The following is a 24,793-nucleotide window of genomic DNA, read 5'->3' as shown; positions in this document are numbered from 1 at the left end:
CTTCTCTCTTCCTTTCTTTTTGGCATCAAGTACGTAATACACCCTCAATTATTGTATAACTACATATACGAACATAGATACCCGGGCTACATGTGCACCTTCTTCAGTCAAACTCCAAAATGGAACGTATGAGGCTTTCTTTCCTCCCTGCTCTAGCAAGAGGCGAACATAGCGGTGGCGATCTACCCACCTCTCCGGTGTTGATCATGGCCCCCCTCTGCATCCGTCTACCGCTCCGGCGATGGGAGGGGGCGGGGACCCCAGTGCTTTGGTTGGGTAGGGGTAGGGGTACCACTACTAGGAAAAGGGCTATAGCTGATATGGACATTAATGACGCACCATGTATGTGGTGCACCACTGCTATATAGCAGTGGCGCACCAGATATAGGTGCGCCATTATTGACATATTACTAATGGCGTACCTGGTGTGTGGTGTGCCATTAGTAGTTTTGAAAAAAAATAAAAGAAAAATTTGTTAGTAGTGGCGCACCAGGGGATAGTGCGCCATTACTAGTTGACATAGTAATGGCGCACCACACCCACCGTGCGCCATTAGTAGTTTTGAAAAAATAAAAATAAAAAAATTGTCAGTAGTGGTGCACCAGTGGACAGTGCGCCATTACTAGTGTGCGCCATTACTAGTTAAACTAGTAATGGCGCACCACACACCAGGTGTGCCATTAGTAACCCTGGTACTAAATGCACCCCGACCGCCTTTTCAGTTTAAAAAAATAAAATAAAATGATGGAAATGTCAAAAAAATAAAAGAAAATAAGTTTCCCATGTGATATGTGGTCTAGTTGTTGGGAAAATTTACAAATATGAATTTCGACTTTATTTGCAAAATCTCTTTGGAATTTAGTAAAATGGGCATAACTTTTGCATACGAGCTCGGATTAAAAAGTTTTTTATATGAAAAATCATCTACTCGAAAAGTTACATACGAATTGAACCAGGGAAACCTAACAAAACAAAAGATACAGGGCTTTTAAGATCTAGAGTGGGAAAAATGAAAAAAAAAATTCAAACTTACTAGTGGCGCACTTTTGGATTTTTTTTTTCAAAATATGATACGTAATATGACCGGAAAGTTTGAAATATTTTTTCAAAATTTCATCATGCTCATGAACATGAACAAATTCCTAGACATCAACAAGGTTTAATAGGATTGATATGATAGATATATCAACAAGTGCCTGTGAAGTGAGCTGGCACTAGGGTTGGATAGAACTGCGAAGTTAAGCGTGCTCGGGCTGGAGTAGTGTGAGGATGAGTGACCTTCCGAGAAGTTTGACCACAGAGTGCGATTTGACTTGAGATTAAGCATAGTGACCCGAGATTAAGAAAAAACGAAAAAAAATTTGAAAAAAAATTCCTGAAAAAATTTGAAAAAAATTTATTGGTAATGACATACTTCTATGTGGTGCGCCATTACTATTTTGTTACTAATGGCGTGATAATAGTGACGCACCTGTAGTGTGCCATTAATGGCAAAAACAGGTGCGCCAAATTAGCCTTTTCCTAGTAGTGTACGGTATAAATAGTTTAGGGTGTGTCTCTGGTCGGCGGCAGCGAGACATTGGCTGTGGCGTCAACATTGAATACATTATCCCCGTCTCGCCCTTGTTTTGGTGGTACAGCATACCATCTAGAGGCGTGTGGAGGATGGTGTGGTCCTTGCAGAGGCAGGGCTCGGCGGATGATAGTGCTTCATCGTCGAGATTTGTTTGGCGGGACAAAATTAACGGAGCTTCGACGTAGATTCCAGCTGTCTCCTCGGGGCGGTAGTTTACGTTTATCATCATGTGTGCCCCTGTGAGGTCTGGTGTCAGGTGCTTCAGATCAATCCAATAGTTCAACGACAGCGACTGGAGCTCCTGGCTCTAGTCTATAGGGGCACATGTACGAAGACTTCTCGGTTATCATCGCCTAGGTCAGGCCCGCTCCAGTAGGGGATCGACTACAACTACACGTCATCGGTTTGTTTTAACTGCAGCAGCGGTCATTCGGTGGTACAGAGATCATGAGGCTGTTTGGCTTGCGCCCACGCCAGCCTTACCAACGCGGGGCTAGCCAAATATTTGGCGGACAAATTCGCCGCCGCTGTCTCGCCGGGAGTTGCTGCAGAAACTAAACGGGGAGCCAAAAAGTTGGCGCATGTCCAAAAGATTGGCGTCCGTCCAAACGCTGGCCAAGGCATCTGGTCAACGCCAATAATTTGGCGTGGCGGCTCTCGGCTGTGAACCAAACAACCTCCTTGATGTAATTTTATTTGTTTCGGATGTTATACTTTTGATGAACATTTATAATATATCCGGATCCTTTTCCACAAAAAGGAAAATATGTGTACCTTCTTGGGTTACTTAACATATGCACCATTATCCTCAACATGTAAGGATCAAAACTTTAAGAAAAAGATAAATTTTTTCAATGACCGATGGTGACTTCACATGTGCGATAGAATACAAAAATATTGAGAGAACAAATATATAAAAACAATTTAATAAGAAATCAAGCAAAAAACTAAAAAAATACTGAAATCTTATTGAAGATTCAGGAAAAACAATGTGTCATGTTTGAATTAGATTTAGGGAAAAATCATTGCATACCACTTTTAGAGCATCTACAGCCGGACCTCTCAAACCCGCCTCATTCGTCCGGACGGGCTGCCCGGTCACGTTTGTTCGACCCAGACGGACGCCTCAAAGGGGCCTCAAACGCCCAGGCTGACCGGCACCCCCCATATCCAGCCCAAATATGGGGCGGATATGTGGGCACCCGGGCACGTCCGCCACATGGGACCGGACCCATGCTGGCCCACCTGACCCCACTTATATTCGTCCCCATCCTCACGCCGGAGCAAACCCTAACCACTTCACTCCACTCCCCTCCGCCACCCGAGTTCATTTCCGATGGTTTCCGCCCTTCTCCGCCATGGCAGGCAGCGGATCGGACTCCGACTAGTCTTGATCCGTCGATTGGGGTGTCATTCCGCGTGGGTTGGAAGAGGCAATGGCAGTCCACATTGCACTCCTCCGCTTCCGGGAGGACAACGCCCCGCCAACGGACGGATCCGTCCGCCGCGACACCATAGCGTCGGCTCACAGGACACTCGGGGTCCTCTGGTGCTGGATCCTCACGGTCCCGGCCGGAACACCTATCCTTCCCCATCACCAGTCGGGCAATGTATGAGTCCCACCGGAAACGGGCGGCCCACCATGGGAAGGAGAGGATAAGGGCCGCCGCGGCGCGTATTACGGCGGCGGAGGCGGCGGCGCGGGCGGCCGCAGAGCAGGAAGCCATCCACGCCCGCATTTTGAAGAAACGATAGCGGAGGAACACGCGCGCCCTCGCCCTTGAGCAGAATCGGGCGGTTCGTGCCATGGCTGGACTGCCACCGAAGGAGGAGAAGGAGGACATCGACGGCGAGGGCAGCTCCGACGACGAGCAGATCCGGCTCAATCCGTACTGCGTCTTCGACCGGTACTTCCCCGAGAAGGACAGCAAGGGCGCCGGGAAGGGTAAGGGCAGCCGTGGATGAACTCCACCATAGCCAAACATGCCAAATTTTGGTAGTCCGATGACATGTTTAGTATAGTGTAATGGAGCAGCAGGACGATGCGTGTGCGTCGACGTAGTTACATGAGTTTGTACGGATTTGAGATATGAATTGAGGTGTCCGAATATGAATTGCATTTTGAGGAGTGCTCGTTCACTACCTACGGACGCGTCCGGCGCGTCCGCGGGCGTTTGAGCGGCCAGATTTGTCAAGTCCGGCTGTAAATGCTCTTACATGTTGCTACGTTCTACCAATTTTGCTTATTTATATCTTGGATCCAATAAAAGATCAGTGCGTACCTCTGTCGCTATAATTTACATTTCGGTACCACGTACACGTTTGATTAAAATAGACGCGTACTGGCTGATGCAAAACCAAATATATGCCGTGGTCAAGCATTCAATATGCCTTAGATCTCACACTAGCACATATGTCCCATGCGTTGCAATGGAGAAAATTAATGTTTTGTGCAAGCATAATGTCTCACAGCACCGGATTTACTATGAAGAACATGCTGCAACAAAGCATCCTTCTAAATGAACATAGAAAAATACGTTGCAATATAGCCGTGTTCATATTTTCTTTGCCGGACATAATCTCCCACTGATTCCATTTAAGTATAATCTTTTTTAATGCCATTTAAGTATAATCCTTTCATTAATTACCATGACATCCTCACTCATTTTAGTCGGAAATCAAATCCTTTCTTTTCTAATTTATTAGCCCCAACACATTGAAGTCTGCATCCTTCCTTTTAATTATCCTACCTTTTTACCTCAAATCCTTCATATAGAATTTATTAAGATCACGATCTTTCTTTTAGTTATTCCACCTGTTTACCCATAATCCTTTTTTTAATTAGCCACATCTGTTTAAATATTCTATTAAGCCCACAATCCTTTCTTTATTAGCTCATTTGCTTAATTAGCTCGCCTAAATATGATGACTGCCACTCGTATATTTAGAGCGAGTTGGGATTAGTTAATTTGAAAGGTGCGTAGGTAGTTGGTTGTTACATCGAAGAGCTATACATGAGGTCATGTATTCAATTCCCACAATGTTGATTTATTTTGACCCAATTATTTTTCGCGAAAGCCCATAAAAGGCTCATGAACATACAAGTATCTGGGCCAGATGACTTAGCGTGTGTAAACCAAACGAAAAGGGCTAAACCAAACAAAGAATACCTATTCCTTTTAATAGTAGGTATAGATTACGATATCATTATCATTGCCAGGCACTCGTCACATGCATGCAACATGGCCCTCGTCGTAGACGTTTTCTGATTCTAAGAGCATGTTCAACAGGCACGCAAAACAATTTTTTACAGTGCGAAAATAATGGTTTTTTGCGCACGGCAGAGCGCTGGCTCCAGCGACCGCTGCAAAATATTGCACGCGCGAGCCACTCCAACAGGCGCTGAAAAAAACCGGCGCCCTCGAGCAACCAGAACACATATGAACGATATTTTGAAACAACATGAAGATAAAATCCAACAATACAAATAGCATAGTTCAACCAAACACCACAAACTAGTCTGATACAAATAAAACAACGGCGGCGGCGGCGGTGGGGGCGCCGGATGCGAGGAAGAAGAGGGCGGCGGGGGGAAGAAGGGGCGGCGGGCCGCTCGAGTGTGCAGTTGACGGCTCGGGCGCGCGCGTTTTATAGAGCGCGCCGCACGCCGCGCGCCACAACTGCTGCGCGTCGGGCCATTTTTTCGCGCGCGCGCGATTCTTTGCCGCGCGCCGGAATCTCCCACGCCTGCTGTAGCGTGCGAAACCGCTCAGCGCGTGCTAAAACACATGTTTCCCGCACGCGTGTGATTTTCGGCGCCGCTGTTGGAGATGCTCTAAACGCTACTGTGTGTCTCGCCGTGTCCACAAATGCGCTAAACGCAGATTCTGCATCTTGAAAAGGGTTATCTTCCCATCATTTTCAAAGCGGATGGGTCACGAGCTCATAGAAAATCATACGAGTTGCCAACAAAAGATCCAACACACGAGTCGTGCTACCAGCCGCAGCAAAAAAAAAGGTATAAAAATATCCCAATTCTTCTTGCGACCATGGACCTGTGTACCGTTTCTTTCCGTGGGGTGGCATTACTGATCTTGTCTAGCAGAGAACGACACTTTTGTCATCGATGATAATAACATATGTCCTGCCGCCTAGCCCTGCAGCCCCGGCAGCCACCAAACCCCGCCGTTGGCCGCCCCGGCCACGGCGTCCACTCCCCCTCCTTGGCATGGCACTCTCGGATCTCAAGTTTGAGCCAGACCTGGCGTTCGAGGCCTACATCTGGAAGCAGTTTAGGGTTCCTGTCAACCATCTGGAGGGTGGTAACCTTAGGGAATTCTTCCTCGTCATGGAAATTAGCAGATCCAAACTTCGCATCAAGAATAAATCGGTCAGTCTCATCCTTCAATCCTGCTTCGGTGGTCATGCGTCCCGCTTCAAAGTTTCCTGCCTCCAAAACTGGTCCTTCAAATTCAGTGTCTCATCTAAGGATGTGGGTTTTGCGATTATCAAAGGGGGAAATTATGTGAATGAGCTTTTTAACGTGGGTTTCTTTCTTTGGGGTCGAGGTGGACCTGATTTTTGAAAGGAATATCAACTCTATCTTAAGGAACTAGATCAGGAATGGACTCTTGTTGATCGATCAAGTGATCGTAGATCATATGCTGCTGCCATTCAAAGCCCACGCATCTTTCATCGCCCAGATTCCCAAGTTCATGCAGTCGTGATCGTAATCCGGTTGTTCTTTCCGCTTCAGAGTGCCTAGCGCAGTCAGTGCCTACTGTTTCTCCTATCTTAACTCCACCCAATAATATTGCAGTTACTAAGGTGGGTTCTTCGGCATTTCAAATGACTAGTCATAGGCCCATTCAATCTCGAGCTAGAGGCCGAGGACCCAACTTCTGTGTTCGGTGTCTTTCTCCTGATCACTTGCGGCCCAATTGCAATAACAGAATCAGGTGCCGCGGTTGTAAGCGTCTGGGCCATATTCAGGCGACTTGCCATTTTGGTGGCACGCTGAACTCTCCGGCTTCCTCGAACGGGGCCACAAATCAGTCTCTCAACTCGGTTTTGGGCAACAGTCTTGACAGCCGCCTCGCCCCCCCCCCCTTGACCCCACTCTCAGAGAGACAAGCAACCCCGCAGTCAAGTCAAATTAGCCTGCCACCCGCATTACCGCCCCTGCCGCCTCCCATTCCCACCGCCCAAATCCTCCACTGCTACAACTCTCCACTCCTCCGCCAACAATCCTCTCCTCCCCTGCTACCCCATCGCCAGCAATGGCTACCTTTCCCTTCGACCCTGTGCCCTTCCTTCCTGCGGGTTGCCAAGCCATTGAGGTTGAAGGCTGGCCGGCTCGCCATCGCGTCATCCATGGTAAACTCTTGCGACCAATGAAGACCTTGCCATAGTCACAATCATCCCGATGCTAGTCGGTGATGTTGCGTTTGTTAATGTTAGAGAGATCCTTCATGAATTCCTCCAGTCAAAAAGGTTGGTGTGGTCTCTATCACTAGATGCCCCTTTGGTCAGGCTTTTGTTCGACATCGCAGTGCTACAGATCGTGATTTGCTAGTTAGTTCTGGGCCTCATCAGCATGACGATGTCCACTTCGTCTTCCAGAAGCACAACAAGGGGATGAACTGGAAAAATTTCTCCCTCCACAGAGATGTTTGGCTTCTCGTAGTGGGATTCCCAGCCGACCTCAGATCTTTTCAAGAACTGTTCAATGCTACATCCAGTTTTGGTGAATTGCAAGTTTGGGACAGAATCAAATCTTCTGATGCTGCTGTCACTGTAAAGGTCAAGATTGATGCCCTAAGAGATGTTCCGGCCAGTATTGTAGTTTCCGGGGCTAACAGCCAGAGTGGTCAGTCTTGGACCTGTCCTGTGGTTATCTTCCAAGATATGCCGGCAGGGCCCCCCTACTAGATGAAGACCCGATTCCAGCAGATGGCAATCCCCACCCTAGGCCACCAGAACAGTTTCATCACCCTAATCAGAATAATCTGCTAGTGGGACCTGTTGTTGCACACCTGGTTCAACAAGATAATGCAAATGTTGATGACATGGTTATCGAACCTGAGGATGAGGGCTGGGCCACTTGGCTATGCCACAGGCCCCTGTTGACATGCATGTACAACCAGAGGACTTAATTGAGCTCAATGATCTGCTTGGCCCTTTGGATGCTGTAAATCCTTAAATTGTTGATAATGATGACAATGGGCTCACTCTTTCTCCTGGTTTAAATCTATTAGATGGCAATTCAGCTAACTCAGTAGGTGGAGGACCAGATATGCAACAATTGGAGGAACTTTTGGCACCTCTAGTGCTCCCTGCATTACAGCTGTCGGTGTCAAAACCGGCGGATCTCGGGTAGGGGGTCCCGAACTGTGCGTCTAGGGTCGATGATAACAGGAGACAGGGGACACAATGTTTACCCAGGTTCGGGCCCTCTCTATGGAGGTAATACCCTACTTCCTGCTCGATTGATCTTGATGAATATGAGTAATACAAGAGTTGATCTACCACGAGATCGTAATGGCTAAAACCCTAGAAGTCTAGCTTGTATGATTATGATGCTCTCTACGGAGCAAGCCCTCCGGTTTATATAGACACCGGGGGAATCTAGGGTTACATAAAGTCGGTTACAGAGGAAAAGAATCTTCATACGTGGTCGCCCAGCATGCCCTCCACGCCAAGGAGAGTCCCATCTGGACACAGGTACTAGTCTTCGGTCTTTGTATCTTCACAACCCACCAGTCCGGCCCACGGCTAACAGGCCGGACGCCCGAGGACCCCTTAGTCCAGGACTCCCTCAGTAGCCCCTGAACCAGGCTTCAATGACGAGGTGTCCGGCGCGCAGATTGTCTTCGGCATTGCAAGGCGGGTTCCTCCTCTGATGACTTCAAAGAGATGTATTCAGCCTTCCATTTAATGTCATGCCCTTCGGCTTCTGTGTATCAACGACTTCAGCTTCCACGTGTCGAGCGAATGCGAGGGGTCAGGGTATCTTTGCACATAACACCCCGGCCATGTAAAAAAGAGCGTCTATTTAAAGATATTGGATCTCAGATCCATTCGGCACCACGCGGAACAATCCTCAGAGCTTTCTAGGAAAGACCCGTCTAACATGGCTAGCGCTCCCAGCTCCTCCCCTGGTCCCTGCGGCCCAGAAAAAGGCGATTGGGAGAGGTGTTCCATTTCCCACGGTCAGCTGGCGAAGCTGCAAACACAGGGATTTCTTCCTCCCGCGGATCTAGTCCCTGTTCGGGCTGGGTTGACCTCCTTCAATGGCGGGGCCCAGGCGGAGAATTTCCCCAATCCATCTGGGGGGGGAACGAGTGTGCTTCGTCCCCTACTTGGTAAGAGGCGTCGGATTTCCAATTCATTCGTTTCTCCGAGGGCTTCTTGAGTATTATGGCCTCCAACTGCACAACTTCACTCTTGCCTCCATCCTGCACATCGCGGGTTACGTCGCTCTTTGCAAGCTATTCCTGGGCTGTGAGGCCCATTTTGAATTGTGCAAAGATGTTCTGCCTCGTCCCGCGTAACCACGAGGGATCAATATTTGAAGTGGGCGGAGCCAAGGTATGGCGCATCGCCGAGACCGGATACCTGTCAGGCACACCGAAGAAGGCATCCGAAGAGTGGCCTTCCAAATGGTTCTACATTGAGGATGCCGCCCTACCCGACCCAGTCCGAAGGGGTCTTCCTAAATTCACAAGCATTACATTGAAGAAACGCCACAGCTGGTGCCCTTGGAGCCTCGAGGAGGAAGATAGTGCGGAAGTCCAGCAACTCATGAGCAAGATAAAGACACTTGCCCAGTCCGGATTATCAATAGTCGAGGTAATGGCAACTTCCATAGTGCGAGGGGTTCAGCCACTCCAATACAGAGGGCTTCCCATGTGGCACTATAATGGGGAGGATGACGCCTCCCGCTGCGGCCGGAAAGGTCTGGACACCCCCGCCGCTTTGGCCAAAATATTGGCCGAACTGTTCAAAGGGGAGGAAGAGGAATTTATTCGTATTAAGCGCATAGATGAATTTTCCATGTACAATCCTCCCAGCTGGGTAAGTCCCAACCTCTCTGCTCTACTTACTCCACTCCCTGAGCCACTTTTAATGAATATTGATCCGTCCATTTATAACAGAAATGGCGAAAGATCTCCGAGGGGCTTCACAGCCCTGCCCCACAGCCAGAGGACCACAACCGGGACCTTGACCCCCGATTCGGAGAGGATCCGGATATATTCGTGGTGCTCGAGGATGGGGTGTTTTACCAGGCGAGCTATGACGGCATGGAAGTGGCCATCACCGCCGACTATCCCGGTCTTCTCCCTACCTCACACGTAAGTAATCGTGAGACATCTCCTCCGAAAGATTTTCCTCGTTCTGGCTCACCCACCGCACTGTCTTGTGCTCCAAAGGGAGGCGTTCGGCGCGCCATGCTACCCCAGAGGCTACTCCAAAGAGAGCGGCCTCCACGCCGGGCAAGCCTTCAAAGAGGAAGGCAAACGAAGACCCGGCCAAGCCTTCATTGAAGAGGTATGGATTTGTAAATATGCCCCTTGGCAGTCGCATCCAACTGTGACTTATTCCGTTTGTCCTGTATCAGGAAAAGAGTTCGCCGGACTATGTCCGGGGGTCCGGCCGGTCATACTCCCAGCAGCCGGAGTCCAGGTCCTGCCGTAAAGACGGGGGCTGATACGGGAGTGACGCCGGATTGTCCTTCGGCAGAGGATTCGGATGATGTATCCGTCACAAACTCGGAAATGGAGAGCGCCATGAATCATCGGTGCTGGAGGGCTGTTTTATGAGACCCCAGCTTTACAAAAGAGGCGTTTAATGCCTTCAGCTCGGCTGATGCATACATCCGATCTACTCGAGATTGGCTTAACAGAGCCACAGATCAGCATTTAAAAGATATGTAGGTAAGTTTACATTGTCCAAACATGATAATTATATACCAGTAGCTCCCGAGACTTGAAGCAGTTGATACAACTGATTTAAGGATCATTTTATAACCAGGTGCTTACGGAGAAGAACAACCTGTTGTCTCAAGAGCTAGAAAGGTGTCGGACACAGCTAACTGTTGTTACCGCCGAACTGGAGAAATCCGGGAAGACGTCACCTGGTAATAGTCCCCTCCATACAGAGAACATAATTAAATACCAGACATGCTAACACTGTTGCTTATATCATGACAGGATCGTCAGATCAACTGGAGGAGCAAATGAAAGCCGCTCAAGCGGGAGAGAAAGAGTCCAAAAGGCTACTCGCCGCGGGCGAACCTGTTCTAACACGAGTCAGGGAGGAGAAAAACAAGTTCCAGGATTCCAACACCCAGCTGGGCGAAGAACTGAAAGATGTGCGGGCCCAGCTGGCTGACTCCGTGAAGGAAAATAAAAGGCTACGAGGCGGTATATTCAGTATGTGGTCAAACTTACCTTCGAGGAATTCCGAGATGAAAGGAACTGATAGAGTTATGTTTGTAGGTATGCTGACTGGCCGTCCAGAAGAGGAGATGTCCGGATCGTCGGGCGATCTGCTGCAAGAGCTGTCGCAAATGCACGGGCAAGCTCGGCAGGCAATGCGAAGTGTTGCCAAGGCCTTATGGCCATCCACCTCCCCTCCAGGAATTATGGAGGAGCTTGTACAACTATTCAAGGGAGCGCGGCGGCGTTTCCGATTGTGGAAGATATCGGCCTGCCGGGAAGGTGCACAAGAGGCCCGGGCCATGGTGAAAACACGGTATACCAAGCTTGATCCGAATCGTATGGCCTGGGTCGGACCTCTAGGGTCAGATGGAAAAGAATTTCCCGTTAATTTGGTATATGACCAAGTAGAAGTAGCCGCCAAATATTCCCAACAGGATTGTAAGTTAGACAGCCTGCTAGACGGTATAGAGGAGGAAATTTTTGAGTCCAAGTGACTATGTACTTTCCTTGACATATTTATCTCTAGCCGAATTGTAAAACGATTGTCATGGCAGACCTTTTCGCTTCGACCTCTGGACCCGAAGGTGCGGAGTGTTTCCGAATACCTGAGCAGCAAAATAGACCGGGGTATGCGTGGAAACCAGGCGTAGGGGTCATAGTTGCTTGCACAGACAAGTTGTATCCGGCTAGTTATGTTATATTACATTATGATTGTAAGAAACATCTTCCAGAGAGAATAGTTCCGTTAAGGGTTCCTTTCCCTGGGTGTGCATGCGTGAATGTGCATGTCCGAACTGTGATTGAAAAAATCGTAGTATACGTAACATCTGGGGGTTCACAACGGGGTGAATGCAAAAACATCTTTAATCCACCGACCGAATATTCCCTTAAGAATGCTATCTTTCGGCTTCACCCAGTCTGAGGTACACATCCGGATGACCCGGCAGTAACAATCGCAGAGGTGCTCCCTTTATGCCCTAGCCGAACTAACGGGAACGTAGGACATAAGCACAGGAGCCAGGCAACCCAGCTTGGCCAAAACTTAAGTCATATCGATGCATATAATGGCGAAGAAAAGGTACATATGGAAAAAACGCATATGTGATGAGCTTGATGCTCGGAGAATAATAATAATAAGCTTTTGTCCGAGAAGCCCATAGGTATAATGGACATACATGTTCGAGGATGCGTACGTCACAGGTGCACAGTTTAGCCGGGCGAAAGCTTTAAGGCTAGAAAAAAAGGAAGAACAAAAAAAGAGGAAAAATAAATGGAAACAACAGGGAGAAGGAGACAAACAGAGAGTTCGGCGCTAGGCATAGAATCTTCGGAGTCTAGCCGTGTTCCAGGAGTTTGGCTCTAGGCGATTGTCTGATGCATCACGCAGGCGGTACGCTCCTCCAGTGAGAACTTCGTCAATGCTGAAGGGACCCTCCCATTTGGGCTTGAGTTTGTCCTTTTTCTTCTCCGACAAGCGTAGAATGAGTTCGCCAACATTATAACTCTTGGCCCGTACTTCTCTGCTTTGATATCTGCGGGCCTGTTGTTGATAAAATGCGGAACAGGCATTTGCAACATCGCGCTCCTCCTCCAGGGCATCTAGGCTGTCCTGCCGATCAAGCTCGGCCTCTCTCTCTTCGCACATGCACACTCGAGGTGAGTCATGGATAATATCGCAGGGCAACACAGCCTCCGCGCCGTACACCATAAAGAAAGGTGTATATCCAGTAGCGCGGTTGGGCATGGTCCGCAGCCCCCAGAGTACGGAGTCGAGCTCCTCAACCAAGTGCTTGTCTGATTCTCTCAAAGACTGCACTAGTCTGGGTTTAGTGCCGCTCATAATAAGACCATTGGCCCGTTCGACCGTTTGTTTGCGGGTGATAGACAGAGGCGTAATCGAGCTTTATACCCAGATTAGCACACCAGGTTTTCACCTCATCGGTTGTGAAATTGGAGCCGTTATCGGTGATGATGCTGTGTGGAACACCATAACGGTGCACAACACCGGATATGAATTCTATCACTGGCCCGGCTTCGGCCATTTTAACTGGTTTGGCCTCAATCCACTTAGTGAATTTATCCACCATGACAGCTGATACTTTTTCTTATGGCTTCCTCCTTTAAGGGGTCCGACTGAGCGAGTCCTGGATTAAGGGGTCCTCGGACGTCCGGCCTGTTAGCCATGGGACGGACTGATGGGCTGCGAAGATACGAAGACCGAAGACTCTCACCCGTGTCCGGATGGGACTCTCCTTGGCGTGGAAGGCAAGCTTGGCGTCAAACTATGAAGATTCCTTTCTCTGCAAACCGACCTTGTACAACCCTAGATCCCCTCCAGTGTCTATATAAACCAGAGGGCTTAGTCCGGAGGATGAATACTCATTATCATAGTCATACAGGCTAGACTTCTAGGGTTTTAGCCATTACGATCCCGTGGTAGATCAACTCTTGTAACACTCATATTCATCAAGATCAATCAAGCAGGAAGTAGGGTATTACCTCCATAGAGAGGGCCCGAACCTGGGTAAACACTGTGTCCCCTGTCTCCTGTTACCATCGACCTTAGACGCACAGTTCGGGGCCCCCTACATGAGATCCGCTCGTTTTGATACCGACATTGGTGCTTTCATTGAGAGTTCCACTGTGCCATCCCCAAAAGGTTTGATGGTTCCTTCAATCGAACACAACGATGCTGTCCAAGAGCTAACCTTCCTCCCCGGACAGATCTTCGTGTTCGGCGGCTTTGCTCTGCGGGCCAAATCGCTTGGCCATCTGGAGCAGATCGACAGCTACGCCCTAGGCCATCAGGTCAAATTTGGAAGCTTGAACTACGTCACGAACATCCATGGAGACTTCATCTTCGACGGATTCGAGACCGCGGCGGCCGCTCCCTATCACCTCGATGAACATGACTTAAATCTGTCATCGGACCACATCCAGGAGATAGCTCCTGTAACTGCTCTGGCCTTAGATCCGGAGCAGATCGCATCATCCAAGGACGGGAAGCTCAACCCCGCCACGGAGGCCGTAGACTCCATGGCGTTGGAGCTCCACATAGACTTAACCTCGCGTGATATCTGTGTCTCCGGAACCCCGGGCTCGTTTTCGGCTATAAATTCTGAACCACGTGCGACCGCGGACGTCGAGCCTGATCAGTCATCGATCATCGAATTCAGCGCCGCGGACATCTTCCGGCACTCGCCTTTTGGCGACGTGCTAAACTCATTGAAAAACCTATCCTTGGCGGGGGACTCACAGCTGAATTATGTCCGGTTCGAACTGCAGGCTGATGATGGAGAATTTCGCTTCCCACCCGCCACCCACTTCATAGCCACAGTCGAGGACTTAACCGACATGCTCGATTACGGCTCCGAAGAAATCGACGGTATGGACGACGATGCCGGCGAGGAGCAGGGTCAAAACCCGCCATTTACCGGATGCTGGACGGCCACTTCCTCGTACGACGTGTATATGGTGGATACACCTAAAGAAACCAACGACGATGACAAAGAAGATCCAGTTGAGGATAAACCTCCCAAGACACAGTCCAAATGCCGGCGTCATAGACGCCACCCTAAGTCACGTCATTTCAAAGACAGCAATACTGGCACCGGAGAAAATAATACTCCGGACGATGCCGAAGATAATGAAGACCCCATTGAGGCAACCTCCGAGCAGGAGGAATGGGAAGACGAGCAATTTAGCCCTGATGAATAGGCTGAACACAATGACTCGGAGGACAGTAATTATCTTCCACTCTCCTGTTGGAAATATGCCCTAGAGGCAATAATAAATTGGTTATTATTATATTTCCTTGTTCATGATAATCGTTTATTATCCATGCTAGAATTATATTGATAGGAAACTCAGATACATGTGTGGATATGTAGACAACACCATGTCCCTAGTAAGCCTCTAGTTGACTAGCTCGTTGATCAATAGATGGTTACGGTTTCCTGACCATGGACATTGGATGTCGTTGATAACGGGATCACATCATTAGGAGAATGATGTGATGGACAAGACCCATTCCTAAGCCTAGCACAAGATCGTGTAGTTCGTTTGCTCAGAGCTTTTCTAATGTCAAGTATCATTTCCTTAGACCATGAGATTGTGCAACTCCCGGATACCGTAGGAATGCTTTGGGTGTACCAAACGTCACAACGTAACTGGGTGGCTATAAAGGTGCACTACAGGTATCTCCGAAAGTGTCTGTTGGGTTGGCACGAATCGAGACTGGGATTTGTCACTCCGTGTAAACGGAGAGTTATCTCTGGGCCCACTCGGTAGGATGTGACACCCAAGTTTTTATTTGGATTTTTTTTAAAAGATTTTATTTGACTTGAGGAGAGTGATTTAAATTTTTCTTCAAGAGAACTCTCCCTCTCAAATATTTTTTATGGCAAAAGTTTTATTTGGATTCACCCAAGATCTGTCTTTGGTCTTGGAGATTCTTGCCTTTACTTAGACTCAAGAAAAAATGTTTTTCATTTGGGGAAAATAACTTTTGAAAATGCACTATGGCTTTTGGAAAAAAAATCCTTTGCCACTTTCAACAATTCCTTCTTGCCATGGCCTTAGTACAAATACTCTCTCCTAACCCTTCCCTCACCTTTGGATTATGATTTGCACCAAATCCAGCAAGTTGAACCTCCCCTATGTTTATTTTCCATTTAAATCTTATTCAAACAAATTTCTGCCTTCTATTCTAGCCATTGGTGATTTACAAAGGAACTCCATTCTCTGTTTTGATTTTTGCCCCCAAACCTTTTTCCCCTCCTAGTCCTTTGAACCCTCAACCAAGATCCATGAAGATCCACTGGTCTTCAGTTCAAATTTTTCAAACTACACCTGCTGCAAGTTTGGACCAGATTTGTCAAATTTGGTGAAATTCATTCAAAACTTTCTCCAAAAATTCCAAGTAAAATCAGCCTCTGGGTGCATTGAGTGGTCATCTCACCAAGTTACAGCCCCAGAAAAATTTATCTCATAGCCAAATCTTTCTGTCGAACACCTGCAGTGCATTGTCAATGTCAAGTTTCAGTTATGTTCAGAGAACATTGCAGTGCAGTGTCGTTTTCTTCAGAGAATGTTGTCGATCTCACCAGTGCCACTGTGTCGCCTTGCTCCCCATCCCTTCCCTCTTGTTCCTGCACCGCACGAACGCCTGGCACCTTGCGGACGTCGGCGACGAGCAGCAGAAAGTGCGCCGCCCCGTGACCGATGCCAGTGGCGGCTTTGCGGCCGCCAGCGGGAGGCACGGCGCTGACGGCGCCACCCAGCGCCGCCCAAACCACCAGAGCTCGCCGCGTGGCCTTCCACTCCCCCGAACGCGCTGCCACCCTCTGCCGCCGTCGAGCCCGTGCGGTCATCTCACCGTGGACCGACGCCATTACGCCAAGACCAACTCCGTTTAGCTGTGGAATGACACCAGTAACCTCCACTGATGCTGCCTGGCCACTCAAACCTCCTGCCAATCCACTGCATCGCCGTAATCGCTCGCCGGAGATTCTCCGTTCACGGCCACCTCGTCGATCCTCCTATAAATAGAGGCCCCGAGCTTCAACTCGAGCACACACCATCCCTGCACTCCACCTAGAGCACGCCTAGCCACTGGAAGAGCCCCGAGGAGGTCTCCTTCCTCGACTCCGGCCGCCGCAACCCGCCATGGGATCCAGCTCGATTCGCTCCCGTGCGTGCGCCTCTGCCTCCCTTCTCTTGCCAGTAGCTTCACTATGCATCCGTCCTTCTGACCCGCGCTTCAATTCGAAGTTTGCAGCCCTCCACCGGAGTTCTCCACCACCACCCGAGCCGCCGCCCGCCGGAGATAGTGTCGCCGTCGGCGTGGTGCTCCCCGTTGGTCGAGTCCACCACCCACCGACGCAGAAGAACACGCTGAAGCTCTTGGTACCCTCCGATCCTCCTGACTCGCCGTGGTTCGACGCCGGCGTCCACCGCAGTCTTCGGGCGCCGGCGAGCTTTTCAAACCTGACATGTGGACCCCGCATGTCAGCCTCTGTTCTATTCCCCTTCGAACCGTTTTCTGTTGGCGCCTTTGGGCAAAATACGCTTTCCCTCTTTAACTAGCGCATTTCTTTCCGAAGCGTTTTCTGTTTTCTCAGTTTAAACCCCGGAACTTTTCTGTTTCATTACAGATAAGTCCCTGGACAGAAACCTTTATAACTTTTAAATGAAAACGGATTTTTGAGTGATTCTTTTTCTGACAGTCTTGAAATTTTGTCTAGTTTTTTTATGGGATTTATTTGAAAAATATTTGGAGAAGTTTCTGTGCACCCATTGGTTTTCACGTTAGTGCCTGTTTTCGTGATTGCCGTAGGTTCCGGAAGAGGTGACGGAGCCGCGAACTTCGCCGAGCTAGACTCCGACTTCTCCGAACCGGGCAAGGATGTTTTGAACATTTGATATGACAGGTGTTTTGCATGTTTGCGTGAAAGTTTGTGCGTGGCATATGAGTGTCGGTAAATACCTCGTTGCTTGTAAGGCAACTACCCGCATGTTCCAAAGTTGCGATGATCTCTGATGAGAGATGGCCTAATCATGTGGTGACATGAAGGGCAGCAAGGTGGTACTGTTGTAGCATACCAGCCTTGCGTCATCCGACTTTCTCCGACGTTAACGTGGACGGAGTCACGTTATCATTCTTTTCCCCGCATGTTCCAAAGTTGCGATGATCTCTGATGAGAGATGTCCTAATCATGTGGTGACATGAAGCGCAGCAAGGTGGTACTGTTGTAGCATACCAGCCTTGCGTCATCCGACTTTGTCCGACGTTAACGTGGACGGAGTCACGTTATTGTTCTTTCCCCCTTCCGTGCTACCACATGTTTCATTTGCCAGGATGCGGTTTAGTAAGTTGGTAACCTCTTTCCGTGTACACACCAAACAGAGAGGCCGGGATGATGGTACCTTGGCCCAGGATTAAAGCCAGTCATCCGGTCAGGGGGCATGGGTGTTTCCGGTTGGGACCGAGAGGGGGGGCACCCCCTTAGAGCGCGCATATAGAAATTTGATCCCATGCTACGCGAGGTTGTAGCCTCCCCACCTCAAGGTTTTTCTTGAATGTTGCCGAGGGTGATCCCTGGCTTCGGAAGGTTGAATTGGGTGTACTGGTTAGACGTGTTTCTTCCAAAACACCGTAGACGGAACTAGTCCCCGTGACTACTGAAATCCGTTGGCTGTGGTTAAGTACAAACTCTGCAGAGTCAAATCCTTCCAAATCATCGTATCCATGATCTAGTAGTGTAATCATTATATCCATATCTACCCGCGTGGAAAACCTGTCCCCGATGAACAAGCTCAAGTGGTAAATCCAGTTTTATTGTTATTCCTGTGGATGGACTAAGTTTATATTTGTCTCGTGCTTGTGATAATTTATGTTCCCAAACTATTGTATTATTGAGCTGCAATATAAGCCCTTTATGTGATGTCGCTCAGACGTCCGACTATGGCACGCACCGCATTTATTTATGTTATAAGCCCTTTATGTGGTGTCGCCCCGACGCCCGACTGTGGCATTATTATTCTGCATTTTCCGCTCGAGGAGTCATTCAGACCCTCGTTTGGCACCAGTATTACTATTCTGCATTTTCCGCTCGAGGAGTCATTCAGACCCTCGTTTGGCACCAGTATTACTATTCTGCATTTTCCGCTCGAGGAGTCTTTCAGACACTCGTTTGGTACCAGTATTACTATTCTGCAGTTTCCGCTCGAGGCGTCATTCAGACCCTCTCTTGGCACCCAGTATTTATTATCTCTATGTCTGAACGCACTGGTTAACTTGTTCTTATGCTTCATGTTTACAAATGTTATATCTTATGTCCAAACTGTCTTGCGAGTACTTTCATAGTACTCACCTGGCTTGTTGATTTGGCCAGATGTTGATGAAGGCGATCTCTTGGATGAAGAGTTTGATAGCGCGTCCGACGCCTAGAGGAGTCCTAGTCAGTCCTGCACGATCCCGGATTTTGGTCACTTGTATTGTATACGCTTCCGCCACCCGCAATAAGTCTCCTCGAGCCTCGCTCCGACGCTCGATGAGCTGTAGTCTTCAGGAACTCGCTTCGCGGTGATATTTCCACCACCGTTATTATCGTGAGTTAGTTTGTCTCCGCTCAACCTTGTATTATATTCAGTACTCCTGGTATTTTTCTTCTGTGACCAAGATATTGTCTACCAGTGAGAAGGAATTCTTCCTTACTGGTCCGTAAAAGGGATTGGTCTCTCAATAATTACTTTATTGAAAAACCGGTCGTGACAAGCTTGGTATTAGAGCCAGGCTGACTGTAGGAAGCCACTAGGTGCGATCGCTAATCGGTTATTAGCGTCTTTTGTGCTTTTCAGCATTTTGCAATTGTAGGTATTTTTTGTTGGTCATCATAAATTTATGACATGACTACTCAGAATTTTTGCCTACTTTTGTAGATGGCTGGCAGCAGCTGTGAGTATCGAGTGTTCACGAACGTGCCCGAGGGGTTTGTCAAGCTCCTCGTCTCCATCACCAAGCTCGCGATCGGGCCAGCAGCTCGCCCGGAGTTCACGCTCTACCAGCACAAGCTCAGTGACGACGTGTCTATGCACCAGGCTGTGGTGCAATTCAAGGGAGGACGTTCTGCAGCTCGCCACTTCCGTTTTGTGGGAAGGGCCATGCCTACGGAGAGGCATGCCATGCAGATGGCTGCCCGTGAGGCGATAGCTCGCCTTCGGGACATCCTTCCTACGATGAAGACTCGTCGCTACCGCTACCTCCCATGCCATGTGCCATACACCAGCCACTATGGGTTCGCCTTCCATCGGGGAGAACGAGATGTAGCCATCGAGATGGTTGTGGAGTATCTCAAGGCTCTGGAGGAGTCTTTCGACAACCTCGTGGATGATCTTGTGGCTGCCCACATGGACTTAGTCCGGGGCGGTCCTGCCAGCAGGAAGGAGCTTCTCAACACGGCGCCGCCTCTGACATTCGTCTCGTCTTCAGCCTCGTATGCATCGGCCGTTTTGGCCACTGCTCGCCGTCTGCCTACCACTGAGGAGTTCGACCGAGTCATCGCTCCTACTCCAGTCAGAGCCGCACCGCCTGCCGCACCCGCTCTACCACCAGTCGCCCCAGCACCATCACCGCAGCGCAGCGTTGCGCGCCAGGAGCCAGCTAGAGAGGAGGTGGAGGTTGATTCTCCTGGACCGCTGAGTCTTGCCATCGGCAAGGGGAAGGAGATCTTCACCATCTCCGACTGAGAGCACCGAGTAGCTGCGTGTTGTCTGCTTGCTTGATGTGCTGTTTTTTTTCTGTACGCTAGTTTGTATTGGTGTGTTTGCTGCCTTCCGGAGTAGTACGCTAGTCTAAATAACATGTCAGGAATGTGTACGCGCATCCTGAGTGCTGTATCGTGTGTTTGCTTTTCGCGTGTAAGATTTATGTTAAGCAGTTCTTCTCCGTGCAAAATCATTTATGTTTTCTTGAAAAACCTTGAAGCCTTTTAAATTGTTGCCTTTGCAAGATTTTTCCTTGTGCTACACAGTTTTTCTCATGGGTTTTGAAAATAATACCCCAGACTGGAAAAATGTCTCGCCCGTGGACTCGCTCCATGCCCAATCAGCCAGAAGAGGTTTACGGGACACAGACCAGCAACAGTTTCACTCAGGGTCAGTCCAGTCAACAAGACAGCGAAGCAGCCCTGTCTCAAGTATGCCGTCTCTTCGAGCAAAGCCAGCAACAGCACCAAGAGATGATGAATCATGTCATCAATATGGGAAACCACCATGAACCCTATCAACCACATTCCAAGTTATCTGAATTACAGAAGACTCGCCCCTCAACCTTTGCTCACACCGATAGGCCACTGGAAGCCGATGATTGGCTTCGTGACATTGAAAGGAAACTGATTATTGCTCAGTGCTCAGATCATGAGAAGGTGCTTTATGCGCCACACTACCTTACTAGAGCAGCTGCAGCATGGTGGGAAAACTTCCTACACATGCATCCCAGTGAACACAACATCACCTGGGAAGAGTTCAAGGAAGGCTTCCGTGGGGCACACATCCCCAATAGCATCATAAAGATCAAGAAGAGAGAGTTTGATGACCTGAAGCAGAGAGGCATGTCAGTGACAGAATACAATGGTCAGTTTACCCAGCTGTCTCGTTATGCCTACGACGAGCACATGACAGAAAGCAAGAAGATGGAAAAATTCCTGGACGGCCTGGCACCAGCACTAAGATGCCAACTGATTGTACACACCTTTCCGGATTTTAAGACTCTGGTGGACAAGGCCATCACCTTGGAGAATGAGCGCCGTAGTCTGGAAGATATCCGCAAGCGAAAGAGGGACAAGACGACTCTTGCTCGCAACAACCGAGGCAAGACTGAGGTTCCAAGGACAGACGCAAGGAGATCCACGACTACTGATCCAAAGCCCGTCGGACAGTTTCATGCCAGGGACAAGGAGTACACATACCGTCCAGGGGTCACCTGCTATGCTTGTGGTCAAGAAGGGCACTATGCTAAACAGTGCCCAAAGCCAAAGAACTCGGCACCCAAGCCAAACAATGGTGGAAACAATCCAGCCCCCAAGCGCAACAATTTCAACCCCAACAATAACCACAGGAAGGGTCACCTGAACCATGTGACCAGGGAAGAAGCGCAGAATGCCCCTGACATCGTGCTCGGTACGTTCCCTGTCAACACAGTACCCGCCACGGTTTTGTTTGATTCTGGAGCTTCCCATTCGTTCGTTTCGAAGAGTTTTGTTTTGCAACATGGTTTTCCGATACTTCCCTTGGAAAAATCTATGATCATCAAGTCCCCCGGAAATAAGCAAATCGCTCAGGGTTACTGCCAAGGAGTGGTCATTGAGTTCGAAGGACTACAATTCCAAGCAAATCTCATCGTGTTGGAGAGTAAAGGACTGGATGTCATTTTAGGGATGGACTGGTTGACCACCAACAAAGGATTCATTGACTGTTTCAATCAGACCGTGATTCTCACTCACCATCACGGCAAGACAATAAGAGTTTCCGCTCAAGAAAGGCCACGATCACGGCAACCAAAACTGAACAAAATGGACATTGCAGAACTGAGAAAAGTTCCAGTGGTATGCGAGTTTCCTGATGTGTTCCCTGAAGAACTACTAGGCATGCTACCAGACCGAGAGATAGAATTCAGCATCGAACTAGCACCTGGCACCGCTCCCATCTATAAGAAGCCTTATAGAATGGCACCCTCAGAATTGGTGGAGTTGAAGAAGCAGATAAAGGAATTATTGAACAAAGGATTTATTCGAGCCAGCTCCTCACCTTGGTGTTCGCCTGTGTTGTTCGCAAAGAAAAAGGATGGGACACTGAGACTGTGTATAGACTATCGAGCCCTCAATATGGTCACCATCAAAAACAAATATCCGATGCCACGGATAAATGATTTGTTGGACCAGCTCACTCAAGCCAAGGTATTCTCAAAAATTGATTTGAGATCGGGATATCACCAATTGAAGGTACGGACAGAAGATATCCCCAAGACAGCTTTCACTTCCAGATATGGGTTATACGAGTTTACAGTGATGCCTTTTGGACTAACGAACGCCCCCGCATATTTCGTCCACCTCATGAACAAAGTGTTCATGAAATTCATGGACAAATTTGTGGTGGTATTCATTGATGATATTCTGGTTTACTCAAGGACACCAGAAGAGCATGCTGAGCACCTCAGAATTGTTTTGGGAGAATTGAGGAAACATCAGTTGTACGCCAAATTTAGCAAGTGCGAATTTTGGCTAAGACAAGTTGGTTTCTTAGGCCATATATTGAACCAAGAAGGCGTGGCCGTAGACCCAGAAAAAGTCAAGGCCATACTGGACTGGAAGCCACCCGCCAACGTTACTGATGTGCGGAGTTTCATAGGAATGGCCGGATATTACAGAAGATTTATTGAAAGATTCTCCACTGTGGCAAAACCTATAACACAGTTGCTCAAGAAGGACAAGAAATTTGTATGGACGGAAGCATGCGAGAAAAGCTTCCAAGAACTCAAGAAGAAGCTGACAACCGCACCGGTCTTAACTATGCCAGACATACACAAGAGTTTCGAAGTTTATTGTGACGCGTCCCGAAAAGGTCTCGGATGTGTACTAATGCAGGATGGCAAAGTTGTCGCATATGCCTCCAGGCAGTTGCGAAAGAATGAGGAAAATTACCCAACACATGACCTGGAGCTAGCCGCAGTCATTCATGCACTCAAGGAGTGGAGGCACTTTCTGTTGGGAAATCGCTGTGAAATATATACGGACCATAAGAGCCTCAAATATATTTTCACACAGCCAGAGCTAAATTTACGCCAACGACGCTGGTTGGAACTGGTCAAGGACTATGATGTCGGTATTCACTACCATCCAGGGAAAGCAAATGTAGTGGCCGATGCCCTTAGTCGGAACCCCAGCCCGGACAATGACGGTCCGCAAAACTTGAGGCCTGAGTTTCAGAAAGAGTTCGCTAGGCTCAACATGATGTTAGTCGCTGAGGGCACCGTATCAAATCTGGAGATACAACCCACCCTGGTGGAACAAATTAAGAAGGCTCAACAGGGACATCCCAGCATGGAAGGCATAAAGAAGAAAATGAACCTTGGTAAGGCTTCAGAGTTCGTCACAGACAGTGAAGGAACATTATGGTACGGAGACAGACTTTGCGTACCTAACATTGAGGAACTCAAGCAACAGATCTTGACGGAAAGCCACACCGCTGCATACTCGATCCATCCTGGAGGAACCAAAATGTACAAGGACATTCAGGAAAGATTTTGGTGGCACGGTATGAAAAGAGATATAGCCACATTCATTGCTTGTTGCGATTCATGTCAGCGCATCAAGGCCGAGCATCAAAAGCCAGCAGGGCTACTCCAGCCAAACAGGATACCGGAGTGGAAATGGGATGAAATAGGAATGGACTTCGGATTACCCCGATCACAACGCGGAAATGACGCCATATGGGTCATCACAGACCGACTAACCAAGGTTGCTCATTTCATTCCCGTGAAGACTACCTACTCCACACAAAGACTGGCCAAACTTTATCTCTCCCGTATAGTTTGCTTGCACGGAGTCCCAAAGACTATAATATCAGACCGAGGCACCCAATTCGTCTCCAAATTTTGGGATCACCTACAACAAGCTCTGGGCACGCAACTAGCTTTCAGTACAGCATACCACCCTCAGACTGATGGACAAACGGAACGTGTAAACCAAATCCTAGAGGATATGCTAAGAGCCTGTGTGCTCACCTATGGATCCAGTTGGGAAGAGAGTTTGCCGTATGCCGAATTTGCTTACAACAACAGTTACCAAGCCAGCTTGCAAATGGCACCCTTTAAAGCATTGTACGGACGAAGGTGTCGTACCCCACTGAATTGGTCAGAAACAGGTGACAGCCGTATCTTCGGCCCGGACATGCTTAAAGAGGCCGAGGAGAAAGTTAAACAAATCAGGGACAGAGTCAAGACAGCACAGAGCCGACAAAAGAGCTACTATGATCAGAAGCATCGTGAGGTCAGCTTTGAACCCGGTGATTCCGTATACCTCCGAGTATCTCCTATGAGGGGTTTGCAACGGTTCAAAATTAAGGGGAAGCTAGCCCCAAGATTTATTGGACCATTTTGTGTAAAGGCACGAAGAGGCACGGTAGCCTACCAACTAGAGCTACCCAAGGAGGTGTCAGACGTCCATGACGTATTCCACGTCTCACAGTTGAGGAAATGTGTGAGTAACCCGGAGAA

Source organism: Triticum aestivum, chromosome 5D, assembly GCF_018294505.1.
Source record: "Triticum aestivum cultivar Chinese Spring chromosome 5D, IWGSC CS RefSeq v2.1, whole genome shotgun sequence".
NCBI lineage: Eukaryota > Viridiplantae > Streptophyta > Magnoliopsida > Poales > Poaceae > Triticum > Triticum aestivum.
This window is presented reverse-complemented; position numbering follows the sequence as displayed.